The sequence below is a fragment of the Agelaius tricolor genome, unplaced genomic scaffold (genome assembly GCF_023055355.1).
Source record: "Agelaius tricolor isolate 1412-34295 unplaced genomic scaffold, bAgeTri1.0.p SCAF_8, whole genome shotgun sequence".
NCBI lineage: Eukaryota > Metazoa > Chordata > Aves > Passeriformes > Icteridae > Agelaius > Agelaius tricolor.
Window position 1 is genome coordinate 39,639,784 of NW_027269268.1, and position 19,844 is coordinate 39,659,627.

Below are 19,844 nucleotides of genomic sequence, written 5' to 3' on the forward strand. Positions count from 1 at the left end.
GATATGCTGAAACAATTTTCATTAATGTCTGAAACATTGTGTCTGTTTCCTGACACTGATCGAAAGTCAGCTGACTGCTCCCCAAATGCCAGCATTTTTCATTTTCATTGCCATTCTCACTCTGCTGAAATTGTGACATGTGTTCACCACAGCAGTGAGTGCTGCCAAATGGCATAAGATCACTGGCACTACAGGAATAAAACTGTATGAAAATCTAAGGGATTGGAAAAGCTGCTTAGAGGCTCAGGTGGCTTTATTTGGTAAAAGCTAAGGCAAACAGATCCTGCAATAATGCTTGGCAGGGACTTGGGCATCCTAGGGCAGAAATGCTGCAAACACTGAGTCTGAGCTGAAGTTTTGGGCAAGTTGCAGTGTTTGTCAGGATCAGAAAGTCATCTGCCTAATTAAGGATTGATTCTAAACTTTTACTTCCCCTTCATTATTATGCACTGCAAGAGCATACTACAAACATTAGCATCCCGTTATTGGTTCATAATGTTGTGCCATTACTCTGTCCCAGCTGAAATTACCACTGTAATGGCTGTTGGCTTCCAATAACCTACCCCAATGTGACAACCCACAAGGGAGACACAGTTTATGTGAGGTACCACTAAAAATGTCCCGTAATATGCATAAAAGACCAAATTGCACATAAAAGATTGAACAGCATCTGAGTGCAGAGCTTTCCTGCTCTCTGCAACAGATGTTTTCTTTCATGCTGCCCAGAAAGGATATATCTTGGGGATTGTTTTAACACAAATATATATAATTTTCTCTCTATAAACATTTGTTAGTGCCATTTGTGGTCTCTACTTTCACATTGACTTCTCTTTAGTTTACACTGGGATGTGAATACATGGAAAAATGTAGGACTCGCCCTTTAGAGTGCAAAGATATGCAGGTATCATCCTTTATGGAGCTGTTTCCCACTCTCCTGTCATGGCTTTGAGCAGTGTGATGTCAGTTACCTCTATGCCATTAAATTCAGTTCCTGTTGCCTGCAGTGTCTTCTCTGTCTGACACTAAAATGTTGGAGATCCTTCCTGTCCAGTGCTCACATCAGTCCTTACAACAGTTATGCTCTGCTAAATAAACACCACACACACTCCATTTCCCAAACATCTCCTCTAAGGGTATCATTATTTACTTGGAACTTTGCCTTTTTTTCTGTTTTAATTATAATTCTCTGTTCCTTTTTTTCTCTATTTGCAGTTGCCATCATGCTTTAACTAAACTTTGATTGAATAATCCTAAAAATATATCCTGAAGGGTCAGCCCTATTTTAAAACCAAAAGATAACATATCACTCTAACACGGATATGCAATTTAGACTAACACTTCTTTTCACACTGTTTATTTATTCATATATAGAATATAGGCAAGTAGCCAGTCTATCAGGGGAAAACTTCCATTTATTTTGTCTTTTACCCCTCTCCCTCTGTGATCTGCATCTCACAGTCAATAACACTTTCACTCCCACATCATATGTCCTGTCAGCTTTCTTTCCTATGATTTTAAATGAAAAGGCCGACTTCTTTTTTAAATCCATGCATGATTTTTCGTATTTGTTGATGGAAAGCCCTATAGCATTTTTTATTTTACTTTTAAGAAAACTTCATCTCTCTCATTAAAAATTCACTTCTTTGCCATCCATCACATTAAAAACTTGCCTACTTCATAGTATTAGGTAATATTTTTTCCATTAAGAGCAGTAACCTGCAGGCAGAAGTTCTCTGCTTTTTCTTGCTTATTCCTATATGAGGAAAGATTGAACAGTATGCTACCAAAACGTTCTGATAAGGACTGGGGACCATTCCCAACAATACCCATATGATAAAGCTCTAATCTTTGATAAAAGTCAGACTGTGGACATATGAATGAAGGAGTATAAAGAGGCTACTAATGCAAATTGTGTTCTTAATTTCTTAAAGGAGGACTAAGAGTTTTCCTATGAGTGCATCCTGACACACTGAAGTTGGCAAGCACTTTAACAGTGAGTCTTCTTGAGTTTTAATTACCATGGGGACTAGCAGATGGACAGATATCTAATACATTTGTGTGGAAGTTATTGTGTTCCCCTTCTTTAGCAATAATATCTGAATTTGTTGATGCTCTTACTTGCCAGCTTTAACATTTTCAGAATTCCATGTCCTAATTTCTTTGGCAGATTTCTAATAATGTGATATGAAACATGGCTATGAAGTAAAGATTTTTTGTTATTGCATTCAGGAAGTGGTGAGAAAAGGAAGATGCCAAGTTTCACGAAGTATTTAAAAGGTTTTAATTTTTTCATACATAGGGCAAATGGGCTCTGACTGGAATAGCAATTTGTGTTTCAATGAACAATCAGCTAGCTTGTGCCATATTAAAATCAAAAGAAAATAAATGGAATATGAATGTGGCTGAAACACAAGCCATTTACTGTAGCAAAATCATTATTGTCTTGTAGGAACGTTGGTCTAAAATGATATTAAATTAGAATTAAATGATATTTCTTACGAGATTGAATGCATTTATGTTAGAAATAACTTTCAAAAGGTCTCTGGAAGGAAGCAAAATGGTTGAGGGAATATATTTCTCTTTTCTTGCTTTTTGATTAACAGTCATTAATAACATAGAATCAGTCTGATTAATGAGGCATTGTCTTTGCAAATTTGTTTTCTGTCCTTTAAGGAAAAGACTGAGGAAGAACTGGGAGAAAGGTTATTAAGACACCACAAGCTTCAGTAATGAGACTAGGCAAACTCTATGTCACTTCTGATAGAACAAATGAACAAGAGACATAAAAACTCTTTGCAAAGACAATTTACCAAAAAAGGCTGTAGACTACAATTTCAGACTAAGACCTTTAGGAATGAAATCTGACCGAAGGTATCCTGTGACTCAGAGATACCAAGATTAATGATCTGTCCCTTTCAAATTACAAATTTAGCCAAATACTTTCTAAGTTGTTTTTTTTTTTTTAGCTGGTTGAAATTAGTGGGGATAAGCACAGTAACCTTAGAATGTTTTCTATCAGATCTTTGCCTTCTAATAAGACTGTGCCAACTTAGATAGCAAGTACTGGTAAAACAACAATAGCTTTAAATGGGAATGACCTATCTTCTTCTTTGAAAATGACTTGCAACACAAAGCTAACTGAGTTTCTCTCTTTATTACATCTCTTTACTAAGGCTTATAGAAACCAGCATCTTGATTTCAAATGACAGTATTTGAGCTCTCATTTTTCTACGGGACTCAGAATTCTCTGAAATCAAAATTACTCAAAATAATCTAATGATGAGATTTCAATGATTAGGAATCAGAGGATCTGCTTGGTGTTGGTAGCTCTAATTATCTGGAAAATTAGCTGGGTCTTCACAGCTAAGACTGCATCCAGGGCCCCCTTAGCTCTACAGATCTCCATTTACTCATGATTTGCAAAGTCATTTACTGAAACTGGGCACTTTCAAGAATGGAGGTCTCTTTGTTTTCAACTCTTTGAAATACTTTATCCTCTGTCCAACCCTCCTTTTCCTTTCCTAGGACCAATATTATTTCATAAGAAGCATCCTATTGTAATTTGCTATTTCTGAGAGATGCACAAGAATACATACATTTCACCTCAGCTGGCTCTACTGAATTTTATCTAAAATTGTTCACCTGCCTTGATATAAGAAAAACTTGACTTAAAGTGCCCTACTTCACATGATGAACGTCTGTTCTATTGTCAGCTATTTCCTGCATCAGATACTCAAAAACATTTAGATTCAAAACAGTAATTTTTTTGGTGGTAAATACTGGCAAAAGCTATGAAGTGGGTTTTTTTGATATTGGAAAAGAATTAAACTGAAAGAAAAAATATAATGATTTTAAGATGCAGTAAAATAAATTCTACTGACTAAACAATGCAGCTCAAACAAGCAGGAATTCTGTAGGGAAAAAAAATTACAGACCTTGGTGTTGTGTGTTTTGCCTTAAGAGTTTCTTTCCCAACCTTCCATAAACCATTTGCCTGGGATGTCAGGAAGTTGCTTAGATTGCATTACTGAACAATTAAAACTCAAGTATTTCTGCAAGGCTTGAAAACCCCATGTGTTCTTTCTATTCTTTTTTTTTTTTTAGTTGCTTTGTTGTCTTTTTTTTCCTAGGGAGCCACCTTATATAAGACTACAATAAAATACTTACTCATCTGGAGCCTACAGTGCATCAGGAAAATTCATCTTAAGAAAGTACTGCAGGTAAAAGCCTCTCTTTTCTTAACCTGAAAGAGAGTTAAGAGAGCATTACAAAAAAAAAAAAAGGAGGAAAAGAAAATAAACACATGAAATGTGTCATTCTTAATGCTTTGAACTTTTTCTGATGTAAACTTACATGTTTTTGAGCCAAAGCTAGAAACTGCTTATGTTCCTGGTTTTATGAAGTCAACCTATAATGGTTTCAGCATACATATGTGAGAAAAATGATCTGATCATAAGCCAACAGCAAAAAATTTCAGTTTCATGATCTGTCAGTGGAAAAAAAATCTTCACCTATTCAACTTTAAAGCCAGAGAAAATAATTCAAAATAGCACATTTTAGGTAATGCTGTTAAGGTAAAGAAAAACAGCATGAAGACAATAAAATTAAAGTCTATAAAACAAGATGCAATTTCTTTGCTTAAAGGCTGATCTTATTCTAGATTATCTTGTCTTTAATACTCTATTGTATTATTTTATTATTATTCTTTAATTGTTCTGTATAGAGCTCTCAGTTTAAACAGCTGGTGAATTGTAGAATATAAATTTTTTTCAAGTACATTTTTTTCTAATATGGACATTTTATCTTAACATAAAAGGATTTGTTTGTGAAATACCTTTTGTGAAGCATTTAGTTGCATATTTTGCTGGTTTTAATTCTTTGGTCTATCTAATACAGTACCTAACTCTTAACTCAAGAAGAGGAAAGAAATTGAGAAATGCAACAATAATATTGGAAAAAACTAGAGATGGTGGTTTGTGGAAAAATCTTGTCTTTCTAATGCAATCGATTCACTTGACACTTCTGGGTGTAGAAAAGTATAAGGTAAATAAAAAATAACAAACTAAACGAAAATAAAAAATAATAAACCCCAAATATTATAAAAATGCAAGCTTAAATTTCTGTTCCAGAAGCCTGTTAAAAACATATCACAGAACTCACCTATTACATTATCTATGAAAGTTACCATACTGGAAGAAAGTTATTGAAAGTTTAACATGAATCAGTTCAAAGCTAGCAATTTTCAGTTACACCTGGCATTTTAAAAACTATATATAAACACCTTTGCTAGTCTTATCTGTATACATACTATTTTGTCTTAGGATTGGTGTCACATCCAGGTATTGAAATATTTTTTTTTAAATCTGCGTTTTTAGTAAATATACATTATGCCTAGAGTTTTGAAATTTTGAAAATTTCCTCCTGGGCAAGACTCACCACTACATAGATTTTTGAAAGGTGAAACATATAGTTTTGTGAATCTGGGGACTTTTTTCCTCATTTCTGTTACTAGCTTGAACAAATGTAGCAATCTGGGACTCAAGAGCTGAACAAACAAAAGAACACTCCCTGACCACTCTCGCTACAACAGATTTATTTAAAAAACAGCAGCCTAGCATTTGTGAGCAATGAGATACACGGCTACTGGGAATGCCCTCATTTTTGGAATGGCTCTGACATTATAACAACAGTAATCTGGTGTGAACCAGAACCATTAAAATGTCAAGGAACGAACTGTCTTTGGAGGGCTGTGAGGGTAGATTTATTTTATTGGTTTTCCACACAACAGATCAGAGGAAACAAAAATCCAGCAGCTCTAGGAAGATTCATGGGACAAACAAGACTCAGAGTGTTGCAGAATTCCTAATATTATAAAAAAATTTAAAACCATCCTATAAAGAGTACTTTTTGGTACATCTTGTAAATCCTCAATATCAACAGTACATGGCTTAATATTTTTAGTTAAAATGTGCAGAAATAAACACACTCATGTATATGTTGAGCATGAATATGTTTAACTTTAGTGACCATTATTGTAGATTTCTAATACAACTAATCTAAGCTTTTTAATGTACAGTTCACTGAGATGGAAAAGATTTTATCAAGTCCTGAAGAAACTTTGTTATCAAAAAAATCATTGCTACTAATTGCTCCCTTTGCTTCAGGATAGGTATTGATGACAAAAACATAATATCCTCAGTGCTGACTATTCTCCTTTTAGAAATATATTATTATAACTTCATTTTAATATATTCTGGCATCTTGAGTACCTTAAATCAAGATGCATCTTAGTCTAAACTATGTATGAGCAGCTGAACAGGATCACAACTAAACCCATCCAGTCTGATGCCCTTTGCTGGAAAATGGTTAGAAATAGGTGCCTCAGGAAACAGTCTAGGAAACAGAGCACCCTCATCCTCACACTTCCTCCCACAGCTGAGTCTTGGCAGCTGTGGGATTCCCTGGCCTAAGGGAAGGATCATTATGTTTAATAGGTGCTCATACATCTATTCCCCAAGATGGCCCAATAAACAATATATATATATATATATATATATATATATATATATATGTCTGCAACATCCTATAGCAACACACACACTTACAAACACTGATAAGTTAATTTGTCATCTAGAAGATGTATCTGTGGCCCTGATTTAGGCACCCTGGCTCCCTTTTGCAAAATGCAAAAAAGTTTAAGGGATAGGCCCTCTTTTGTATCCAGGATTTCTATGCATGTCTTTGCCTCCTGTCAAATGGGAAGGTTGCAATTCCTCTCCTGAGCCCTGAGGACTTTGGATAACAGGAAGGGAGAGGCATCTAAACACCTTAGGTAGGAGGTAATCTCAGGTTTATGAGATTGTAAGGGGTCTCTTGACAGTTTTGTTACAATAGCCAAGAGTCTCTGAGGGCCCAATACAAAATCGTTGGCATCTGGAATGAGGAAAGGGAGAAAGAAGATGCCTGTAAAAAAAAAGGGGGCATGCTGTGACCATAAAAAACCAGAAGACCATGCTGTGTGGAAAGAGCCAAGCTGTGAAGCAAGTCCAGAGAAGGGCTACCAAGATGCTTAGATGGATGGAGTTCCTCTCCTGTCAGGAAAGGTTGAGAGAATTGGGATGGTTCTGCCTGGAGAAGAGAAGCATCCAGGATGACTCTGCTGTAGCCTTGCCTACAAGAAAGATGGACAGGATCTATTTACAGGGGCATGTAGTGACAGGACAGGGGGAATGGGTTCAAACTGAAAAACAATGGACTCACATTAGGTGTTAGGAAAATATTCTTTGCTGTGAGTGCAGCAAGGCACCAGAACAGGTTGCCCATAGAAGCTGTGGATGCCCCATCCCTGGAAATGTTCAAGGCCAGGTTGGAAGAGGCTCTGAGCTACCCATTCTAGTGCAAGGTGACCCTGCTTACCACAGGTTGGTTGGATATTTAAAGTCCTTCCAGGCCTAACCATTCTATGATTCTATGTGAAGCAGAGATTTGCCTACTGGAGACAGCATGCAGTTGGAGGACATTATCAGCACTAAGTGGATGAAGGCATTTATCCAGGCAAGTTAGCAGGGCAGGAAAGAGGCTTACTGAGTCTGGGGCAAAATTCACATGCACTAGAGGGGCTGGAATTCTTTGACAGCAGAACTGAGATCTGTGCACAGATCTTTCTCTGTCTAAAATCTGAGCAAGATTGATTCAGCATCTCATTTCTAATAAATTCAAAGAATTGGAATCATGAGGAGTATTGCTGTATATTCTGGTGGACCACTTGCACAGCTGGTACAGTATTTTACTCAAAATGTCTGTGTGCAAACCAGTTTATGTAATCTGCCCAGGAGATAGATGAAGGCAGAATTAGGTAGGTGATATAAGGTGTGGATGAAAGTGTGACAAACTAAGATTTTAGATGTGCAACATTGAGTTAGTGAAAAAAGGAAACAAATCTATGCAAGGCATAGAATTTTGTAAATCCAATAGACTACACTGGGGGAAGGGGTACTTCAGTAATAGGGGGTTGACTTTTTTTTTTTTTTGGTCTTTTTTTCAAGTGTTGAGAAGTCTGTTTTACTTCATTACTTGCTTTGAAATTTGTATTTATAGCAAGCCTTTTCCATCCAGTTTTTTTGGGCTTTTTTGGTTTATTTATTTTTTCTTTTTTTAGTCTATAATTTTAATTTGACATACAATAATATAAAATACAACATAAATTATTGAAAAAGGTGCAAAGGGGTAAACTACAACAAGCTAGCCATCCAAAATACACAGAAGGTAAGGGTGGCTTCAGTACTTCTCTAAAAGCACTGGGGTGTATTCACTCTAATGAGTCTTCCAGTGTCAGTGACAATTCTGCATCTCAACTAGGGAGTAAAAGCACTTAGTGTTCATCTTTCTTCTCAGCAAGTTTCACATAAACAAACAAGAAATTGAATCCATAGTAAATCTTATATAGAATCTGCACCTTTATTAAGCAAGCTGCAAAGGAAAGTAATTTAACTTAAGATAGGTTTAAGAAAAGTAATTAAATTGAAGATGTGGCTTCTAATTAAGATGTATAGTATATTAGTGACTTAATTTCTCAGGTTATTAATTGCTATAAAATAAATATCTATATGATTCAACCTTTCAAACTTCTGGCTTTAATGGCAATTCAAAGCCCTTGACATTTCTATAATGTGCTCAATGCTACAGAGGATCAAGTTCCTAAAAGAAAAGGAGGCATATTTTCCATTTTACTTAAGGTCAAGGTAATGAACATCCAACTTCTCAGAGACATGTCAAATGTACGTATGGATGCATAAAACCATAATGTGATCTTCCACTACAATTAAACCAATGATGCAGAAAAAAACCCTTGTAGATTCCTACTGTCTTGGATTGAGTTTTGTGTCCATTAGTCTATCTAAGTAATTCTGCAGGAATTAGAATGCTCATTTCGATGACTGAGAATTTCTGAATCAGGTCATGCTCCATGTGACTGTTTTACATCTTAGTATTAATCTAATCTTGGTGAGCCCAACCCCGTTTTATATATCAATGTAATTGTGAACAGCTTCAATGATGTTGACAGTTACACCTTTAAAAAGTTTGCATAAAAGATACTGGATTCTGAACTATTTATCTTTATGCTGTATGACTTTCTCTCTGAATTTCTTGTGGCCAAAACTTGCCTCTGAAAATTAATGTACATTTTCAAATTCCTTCCATTGGATCAGGATTGGACCATTGAAAAACTGTGTTAGTACACTCCCCAATGATGTTCATACTCCAGTAAACTCCATTAGTAGAACTAATTTTATTCTAAACACTTCCAACACAGCATTTAGGTAGGAAAGCAGTGCCATCAATCACTTGGCGTTATCCCACAGACAACACTACATGCATCAGCGATGTGCTCAGGAGGCAAGAAGACCCAGATGAATTGTTAGATTGTCAGGTTTTTTTCACTTTATAAACTAAAGTGTTGCAGAGTTATAAAACACTATGTAGCTATCTTCTCTACTGTTAAACTCAGGTATATAAAATGACCTTTGAGGAAAACAGAAAGACTAAACAACAAAGGAAAAATTTACATAATTGTACAGGAAAATGTATGAAACCAGCCTTACAAGAAAAATAATTTGGTATGATTGACTTATGATTAACAGCCAGGCACTAAACTTTATGTCTTCTGTCTATGGACTGAAGTTAGTAAAAAATTTTCTTGTATAAAATAGAAAGAAATCTATTTACTTAATTGCATAATTTGGGTCTTTAGTAGCAGAAATGGAGTGACTCAAGGTTCTAAAAGAAACATGCTAAAGAGAATGTAATTAATAATGCCTCTTAATATATTGACTTTCTTGAGAAGGGCGAGGAGCCTTGGCTGCCTAATTTTCTGAATTCATAAGACATATCTAACAATCAAGAACCATCTTTAAAATATCTGAAAATCATTGGAAAACAATTATTTTCTGAATTATTCTCAGCAACCAGAATGGCCATTGGCCATTCAATCACCATCTGTCAAGTAGTACAGATTATGTGAATTTCTGAAGAAATAGCTGAAAATGGAAATCATGCAAAATAGTGTATAATAAACATAACAAAATTTATTGAATGAAAACAACACTTAAGAAATTTTAAAAGTTCACTTTGGCATGTTAATAATTTTCTGCCTAAATTCTAAAATAATTAAAATCATATCTCTTTTATTTTCACATTATTTATCTTGACATAGTGTGTTGACTGTGCTGTTTATTAATGTAATGCCATGAAATGTAATATTATTAGATATTAAAGCTGGAAGAGATGGGCACATCTTTTTTTGTAACCATTGCCATAGAATTTTATCAAGCAGTTCTTGCATACAGCTCAAGAAGCTACATATTATTATCTACAGAAAGACTTAATACTGATTTAAGAACTCAAAGTAATGATAAAGCCATGTTATTCTTTGCAACAATTTTATTAGTAAGGGTAGGAAAAAGCATTTTTCTTTTTTTTTTTCATGAAAGAGAAAAAATTCTTATTAATATGTATGCAGCTTAGGGCTAGTTAAGCCATTCTTATAAGCTGAGATATTTAAAGACTAGAGATGATCATTATTGTTGAACTTGTTGAACAGAATGTAGTAATTTTCATTTTCTTTTATAACATCAAGTCTAAATAGGTCTGCATTCTATATTACGTTGCATTACTCTGGAAATTATTCTCATTTGTACCCAATGAACTCTATAAGGTAACATGGACAGAATTTCATTCTGTTCAGTTTGCATTCATATCATAAAAGATAATCAACCCACCAGAATCAGTTCACCTACATTTTTCCTTCAGAGAATTAAGTTTTGATGAGGCAGGTGTAAGTAAAAGAAAATTAAGGTCTTTCACTTCAGTCTTTTAAAATACTTTTTCCAACTAGTTTTTGTTATATTCAGCCACAGTCGATGTGAATTTTCTTCAGCAGCTCTGAAGAAACCAACAGAATTGTCTTTATAACTCCCCTAAAATTATTCTTTTCATGCAATAAAAATAGCATCCCACTTCCTTTCTTCTCCTCAGGCCTTGTTTATTTACAACTTAAATGTCAGTAATTGCAATAACTTAACCTTTGCAGGGTTATAATGGACTTGAAATTAAACAGAGAGATTTTAATTGGCCTCTGAGTGTAGCAGTGCTGGGCCCTGCTCAGCTGAGCTGCTGCGGAGCGTGTGTAGGAGAAAGGCATTCACTCCATCTGGGTGTTTGCAACAACTTCTGGGGGCTGTGCCTCTGCAATAAATACATTATTGATCAAACACTTGGTATAAATAGGAGCAGCCAGTTCTGCTACCAGCACCAGCCCTCAGATCTCTGAAAGCTAAGATGCAATTAATGTATTCGTATAGAAAACATAAACTGAGAGTAGGAAACTGCTGAGAAACAACAGCGTAAGGAAAAAATAAAAATCACCAAGATAAAACCCATTAAGAATTACAGTATTTATTAGATTAGACAGCTTTCGTGACCTTTGTGCTTCTCCCCAACATGCCCTTCTTCTGTCAACATTCAAAACCTCGTTACAATTTTGCCAAAACAAGTCAGTTCTCAGTTTGATCAGAGAAAGAAAATCATATGATTCCACTAAATCTTCTGACAGTTCTGCTGTCAGGGCTGTCAGGCTGGGTTATGTACTTCACACTAAATGAAGCAGAATACAGTAGTATAGAACGGCCTATAAGGGTCTCTTCACAACAAGTATTTATTTATTTTTGCTTTAAGTATACATTTGTGTTGTCAGATGATGCAAAGTTATTGCTGTTTCTTATTATTTATAGCTGGTATTATTGCTATCATGCCTCAGAGTAGCCATGGACTATGATCCAATTGTTCTTTCTGCCACACATGTTTAGAGAGCCATCAGAGGTGGGACAGTGTGGTATTTTCTGGGGTCCCCTGTGGCAGGAAGGAATGAATCTGACTCCATGTTCTTAGAAGGCTGATTATATTATATTATATTATATTATATTATATTATATTATATTATATTATATTATATTATATTACATTATATCATATCATATTACATTATATCATATCACATTATATCATATCATATTACATTATATCATATCACATTATATCGTATCATATTACATTATATTATAGAATGCTATACTAAAACTACACTAAAGAATAGAGAAAGGGTACAGACAAAAGGCTACAAAGATAATAATGAAAAACTCGTTACTCCTTCCAGAGTCCCGACACAGCCTGACTGTGAGTGGTCATTAAGTTAAAACAATTCACATGAAACCCATCAAACAACCACCTATTGGATAAACAATGTTGAAACCACATTACAAAGCAGCAAAACACAGGAGAAGCAAATGAGATAATATTGTTTTCCTTTTTCTCTGAGGCTTCTCAGCTTCCCATGAGAAGAATCCTGGGCAAGGGGGTTTTTCAGAAAATATGATGGTGACAGGACAGCAGCAAGCTTTACTTGCCCTCTCACACCCACTGCCATGGGTGCCAGGAGCAGTGAAACCCCCACAGCATGCTCTATGGCTGCCTCAGTCCATTCCCTGTGGGATCTTAGGATCTTACTCCTTTTTGGTCTTTTGCTGCTCCCACTGCAGTCTGTGGTACCATAGTGATGGAGGTGGGGGCCAGGACAGGCAGCTTGATGATTGCACAGCAACATGGCAGAGAAGATACAGGAAAAAGGGAAAGTGAGATAGGCAGGCAGGAGAAAGCAGTGAGTCCCAGTGTGACATGCACAGTGGTCATAGGACACCAGCTGCCTATCTAGTTATGCTTTAATTTGAGCTTTCATGGGAAAATGAGTAGATTTTGCAAAGGAATTAAGCTTACAGTGTTCTGCAGATGGAGAAAACCAAATTTTACTCACTAAATGAAGATACCAAATTGGGTCAGTAAAAGGGAAAAGCTTTTGAGAAGACCAGAAGAAAATCCAGAGAGGTGAGAAGCTATAAATGATTTATCCAAAGAAATGGTCCAGGAATATGAGTTTTTCAAAAACTGCAGTAATTTTACATGTGAAAGAGGAGAGCAATGACAAAAGTTACCATTGGAACCCAGCCTATTTCTAAAATTTTTTTTCTGCTGAATATTTTAGGTGGATAATATGTCTGTTTTATGGAAAATTAAGTCACAGCCTTTGTTTTATGGTTATGAAGGACTACAAAGAGGATAGACTAATTTTTATCCATGAAAGAACTAAACTTATTTGCCTCTATCATTCTGTACATTTGCAAAGACACTAACCTTTGGACAGCCCAGAATTCCCTCAGAGCCTTGCTGCAGAAGAGTAATACTCACAGGAATATCAAATATAGGCAAGTAAAAAGGAAGTATTAGACTTCCAATATTTTTATCTTCATATTGGGAAAATTCTTTCTGTCATAGGAAGTATTTATATTCAGTATATAAATACCTACATAACCCTATCATAGTTACTGGTAGTTTTTCCTTCCAAGTAGTCATTATAGTATCAAAAATAAAGTTTTATTTTTGAGCTGATCTTCCTTGAAGAGGGCTAAAGTGCTTTTAATATTCTATAAATATATTCAAAATAACACAAGACTGAACTAAATAGAAACAGAAGATCTAGCTCTAAAAGGTCTATTTGAAACAAACTGAGCATTTTGTCCATGTATCCATGGATATCCACTTTGAAAAACAAAATGAAGGAAATCTGTCTAATACAGGAAAAAACAAAAACAAGCAGGAAAAGGAAGAAGATCTTTAGATAAAGTAATATGATATGTTTTGTTACTATATTATAGTACATATTAGTAAATTGTCCAAATCTGTTTAACAGCTTGAGAAACCTTCTGCTTCAGTGGAGAAACTTCAGGACCAGTTGAAAAAAGGTGCAAGATGGAGAAAATGGAAAACCTCCTGTGTTCTGCATATTGTAATCACACGTGGAACGTAAAGGAGATATGGAGACCTGGATGTAAGGACATCTGTCTTGTGAGAATAAACTGTTAACATAAAATAAAAGAAGCCCACAAAAATTATATTACATATTAAAATAATACAGAATATATTAATACATAGAAACAACTAAGATAATAATAACTGATAAACACCCAGGCTTACTAATGATCCAGAGAAAACAGAGATGATAGCTAAAGATGGATCCCTCAAGTCAGTGACTGACAGGGTCTTGGAGGAACCACACAAGAACAGCTTGGAAAATTTTTGGCCAGACTTTGTAAGTGATAAGAAAGGGCAAAACTATTGTGGGTCTTATGGGAGTAAGACACTAAAATCCCTCAAAGGAAGTATTTACTGTTGTTTTAAATTTATTTTTGGACAAGCTTCAAAGTATACTACATTGAGATAAGTCCTGACTTCAAAGAAACTTAATTTGGTTTGTTTCTTTGGTAAGGCACAGGGTCTGTATTGCACAGCACTTATAACAAGTAAAACACAATGGGCAGAAACTAGAAACAATTTCATTGATCCAACAGTGGTTATCTTTGCTGAGAACACTATTGTTTCATTATAAATCATAATATGTAAGGCTCTTTGTAATTAAAGAACATTTTTATTTTCCTAGATTGGTGACTTGATGGAAAAGTTGTACTCTCCCTTAAGGAAATGATCTGTTTTAGGGAATGCCTTTAAATATATCAAAATGGAGGGATCATTACCTTGTCTGTGGCTCATTTGCAATATAATCTCATTTTGGCTCCAACCATCACTGAATGGTAATGGATATTGATCAGTTGTTTTAGCAGTGGAATAACAACTTCAATTTAATGACTGTATAATAACATTATAATGGCTGAGACTGTGAGCTGAAAATGTTCGTTATATCACAAGCCATACAAGGCAGCATTAGACTTTTTAATGGATTTTTGTATGATTTAATTGTGCACCAGGTTTTACTTTTATACATGGAACAACAATAGTACACAGAGGATTACAATTTTTTTTAATGTAAAATCTGTACAACTTATGCAAATAGAGCTGATCACATTTCCATTTTTATTTATAGATACCTGCCTATTTTTAAATAAACTTAAAGCATTGAATTTCCTTTCAACAGTACAAGGCATTATAAATGCTATCTCAGCAGAAGCAAATGTGAGTGTCTGTGTCCTTTCAACTGACACGCCTGCTTCCAGCCAAAGCACAGCTAACCACTGGATTAGAAAAATTAAAGAGAACTATCAGGCATGTTAAAAATCAGTCTCCAAATTTACCAGATCAGACAAGCTGACATAAATGGAAGTCTTTTTTTAGTGCACTAATGTACCAAGCTTCATTAATCACAATTTTCAGCTGTGCTACAAAGCACCATCACATGCTTCTTTTTTTTTCCCCCTTATTTTTTTGCATCCTTTAGTTTCATCCTTTTCTAGTTGCACTTCTTGGAACCATATCCCATATTTTTTTCACCTCTGGAAAATGCCAGCATTTTTGAAGAGGTTTAACACTTAGTTATTACCTTGACAAGTTTCCACTGTTTAAAATTAATGCTTTGTTGAAATAAGAACTTTTTTACACACAACTTCACACATTTGATAGAAATTTCCATTCAATATTGGAACAGAAAATATTAAATCATTGTCTAATCAACAAAAATAGGGACAAATAAAGAACTGTGGATTTATACCCAATATTATCATTTCCATCATTTATGTATTTGGAGACAAAAATTTTGCTTCATTTAGAAAGTATGAAAGTAAATCTTATCTTCAAACAACTCCAAATACTACCATCTAGTATTATTTGGAAAAAAAATTGCTGAAAGGAAGCTGTGGAAACTATCTAAGTGAGTTTAATTTAATCTTTAAAACATTACCCTGAAAAAATATGAAAAAGCTAAGAAATTTTTATAGTTGAATAAGCAAATGTAGTTTATTCTTGGAGTTATTCAAATGTTTAAGGAAATCTGCAATTTCTTAGAGAATGAAAAATATTTGAAACTCATGATGAGGTGAAGTGAGCTTCCTTAGTCTAACCTGAGAACCTGCTTTATTTTTCTGTTAGATGATTTAATCCCAAATCAGTCTTAGTGGAGTAACACAACTGTTGTGGCCTACAAAACTGCAGGGTGATGTTTCTGTTCCATAGTTCTAAACCTCTGAAATAGTATTCATCATTTTCAGAAGGTACTGGGCATGAGTGTGTCTCCCAGCACCCTGGCAGTTTTTATGAGGCACATAGCTCCATCTTCATACAGCTAATTGTAGGCTTAGAACCACAGTTTTAAACTTTTGTGACCATTTAAAAAATGTTTATGGTTTTAAATTTATCGCAACTTTAAAGCATCATTTTCTAGGAAAATATCTACATCTAAATTTTCACTTTTCTCAAAACTTTACCCCTTAACATGTACTGCTTGTCAAATACTCATGGAACAGCTCAGAAGAGAAAGCAAGAGCACATTTTAGAAGAATTTTGAGGATGAAAAGACCAAACTTATCTTATTTTTTTCATCAGCATGTACACATAATACTTTCTAGCCAGTGCTGTAAAACATGCTATCAAAACCCACCACCACTCTGTTTGAAAGTGGAGAGTAGATATACTATCAGTCACATCAGACATTAGTATGCTGTATATCCCATCTCCTGCAAAATTGCTTTGACATACACAATTATCTGTCTAGATGCATGGAATGTTAACAGAACCTTCCATTATCAGAAATAAGGCTGCCTTCCATTTGCTTTCCTACAAGTGCCATGTATATGGATTAAATCTTTCTTGGATGCTTTGAGTTTCCAGGGGATTGCAGGTCTGACAGAGCATTTATCTTTAGTATTCTTCCATGCTATTACTATTCTTCATTTGATTTAACTCCTAACTCTGTGTGTTGTTCACAGTCTCTTTAAGCCCAAATAGCAAGAAATTAACCCAGTTTATTTTGGAGCATGAGACTAATTTAACAGGTAGTATCTACTTTTTATGTATTCCAAAATAGCTTCTTTTGAACAGGTAAAGCACTTACATTCCTAACACACAGGCATCAGAAGTACACACGAAACTTTTCATTTCAATACCTTAAGCAGAAAAATAGAGTCTATTTGCAAACCACATCTATAGCTTGAAACATTAGATTTAAGTTGTACATCTTACAGAATAGAAACTGAGTTTTTACAATTCTGCCTATCATGTTTAAGACATGATTTTATTTGACATCCCAGCAAAACACAATTAACTGCCTATATTTAGTAACTTGATGATATTTGTCCCACCTCAGTAGATTCCAGCCAGGGTTTGCTTGCAACCCTTCTGATTTCAGATATCTGTGTAGTAGTAACAGCTCATTTTAGCAGGTGGCACAGCCTTCCTTAAATATATTCAGGATCCCTGGCATAATTTATTCCTAAATTAACTCTATGAACCTCGTTTTCACGTCCTGATCAGTTCATACTTTAATTTCACACATTGGTGAGCACTGCAAGAGTAAGTGTGAAACATTTCTAAAAATAGGCAGGGAGGATATAACAGGACAGGAAAGCATCTTGTAAACTGCAAGTAAAGAACTCACTGCAGCTGGGAATCTGTTGTCTGTCTGGTAAAAGCAACATATTAGATGCAACCAATAGCACTTCAGGACTTCATCTGTAACTTCTGGTATTGATCAGTGATGATCACACCATTGTGATAATGAATCAATGAAGATGTCTTTGAACAGATGAAGTGTGCTTTCTGACCTCTATTGTCATTATTTAATATTATATGTGCTTATTGTTTGAGGTCTTTGATTTCATCTCTACTATGGTTGTATTCCTAAGTAAACTTATATATAACTGTGTAGTAATTGCTTGTCTTATTATATTTAGGAGACAATGATCAGCACTACAACTAGCCAAGAGAATTTAATATATCTATTTTTGTCAAAATATAATCAGTTAGTTATAAGTGAGTGCTGTAAGTTAAAAACAGGGCCACAGCCTTTGCGTCCCTGGGCAGCTGAGCAGATCACTTTTTCTGTGGACAGATGCAACATCTAAACTCAGAGTAATCAGTCAGTGCTGAGCCATGTGGGCAGTCAAGGCCTAACCCTCATGGAATAGCTGCAATTTGTCTTACAAACAAACTAAAGAAACCCAAATACCCAAAGACAAAACCACAATGTAATAGCTAGGAGAAAAAAATTCAGGTAGGAAATAAATTTGTGGTCCAAGTATGTTGCTTGTTTTTAGGGAGAATAGTTAAATGAATCTAGCCTTTGCAGGTATGGCCTTCATCATGATGCTTTTATTTTATATTATATTATATAGTAAATAACTTTTAGATGTAGATGAAAGCAATAATGAAGACAAGGGGAGGCACTTGTCACTAGGTCAGTGATAACCTTGTATTTACTATTCTAAACTTCTTTTTCTTAGTGTAAAGAATTTTCTATTTGGTTTTCTCATGGAAGCAATGAGAGAAAATATATTCAGAATTGTGCCCTTTTTTTAATTTTTACTTTAAACTGTATTCTCTGTTCATTCCTATTCTTGGATTTAATTTCTGGAAAATAATTATTCACCATTGTGTCAGGTTCTCATTATGCTCATTTTGTTCAAGAACATTTTGTCCTTGTTTTTTTAAGAATCAAAATTCTCAGAGAAATCAATAAAATTTTATGCATAAAAGTGGAGTAAAAAGCAGCTCCAAATATCTGCTTAAATAGTTCTCCACTTTACACTGCAGAGGGAAGCTCAATTTATTAATATTTATCTACTGTGCCTGTTTAAATTACTGGTTTAAACATTCTTATTCATGGATTCCAAAATGTATTTTAAAATAGCTCAGCTTTCTTTTCAGTGATGGAGCTCAGCTCCTGGTGCTTGGGTATCTTTATCCCCTCCCCTTCCACTTTCATGCTTATAACTCCTCAGCAGTCCTCTAGCTCTGGCCTGCTGCTATAAAGCCATCATCACTTTTCTTCTGCTTTCTCAGGTGAACAAGGAGAACAAAAAGTTGAGTGGTGCCTGTAATTGCAACACTTAGTCAATTCCTCTGGTTGCAGTAAAAAAAAGCAAAGCAGTGAGGCCTCCCTTGATACAAAAGAAAATGATGCATTGTGCTGCCTTGCTACTGTCTTAATCCCAAGTGAAGCCACAGTATATGAACATTTTGTTCAGGAACCAGGGGGACTCTAATAGGCACTTGTTTAGGAAAACAGGTGATCATCTTGAAAAAGAACTGAAAACTAAAGTGCTAAAACTACTCACTTTGTTCCCATGATGTACATGTATCTGTTGAAAACAAGTTCTTATATCTAAGTACTAAACAAATAGGATGTATTTTGATTTAGCAATGTTTATTTTTCTCTAATGCAAAATTTTTGTCAGTGGTCTAATTATTGTGCTTCTCAGTCTTTTAGAATTTTTTTAGACACTGTGTAATTTGCTTGTCTTACAAAAAGACAAGTGTTATAGCAAAATAAGAAAAAAATACAGTTGTTTTGTATATATGAGCATGAGAGGGGCTCCCACAGTAGCTGTTACATATAGGCTGTCTTTTATAGCCTCAATTATATAGTCACTGGAAAATCAGTTGCTGTGTATCTAAATTCATTTGCACACATAATGTTTTTCACCCCTGAGGAGTAATATGGCATATAACTACATCTGAAAACTAAACTAGTGAAATTTATGTCATGCCGGTGTTTATTTTGTTGTAAAATTGACTTTCTACAAGCAACCCAATATCCAGTAAAGGGCTCTGATCAGGCAGACTTATAATATCATTAACTGCTGCATTTGTTAATGGCTGCAAATATTTTCTTTCCTACCACTTAAGGGTGTCAAAAATCTTCTTCATGGAGCTACAAATGGATGCATACATAGGGTGGTAAAGTAATTCAGCCCTTGCTCTTCATCTTTAAACTGAAAGAAAAATGTCAGCAA

At 34.9% G+C, this 19,844-nt stretch overlaps 1 long non-coding RNA gene across 2 annotated transcripts in view; it reads left to right on the top strand.

Annotated features, from left to right (window-relative positions):
• LOC139592492 (uncharacterized) overlaps positions 1-19,844 on the top strand; it is a 32,685-nt gene that overhangs the window by 2,443 nt on the left and 10,398 nt on the right. Inside the window, exons 2-3 of one of the 2 annotated variants that reach the window (XR_011680022.1) lie at positions 1,932-1,993; positions 4,131-4,220. This is a non-coding gene — a long non-coding RNA (uncharacterized lncRNA). Of the gene's footprint in view, positions 1-1,931; positions 1,994-4,130; positions 4,484-19,844 lie in introns of those variants that run through there. The other variant, XR_011680021.1, reaches the window with a different exon arrangement.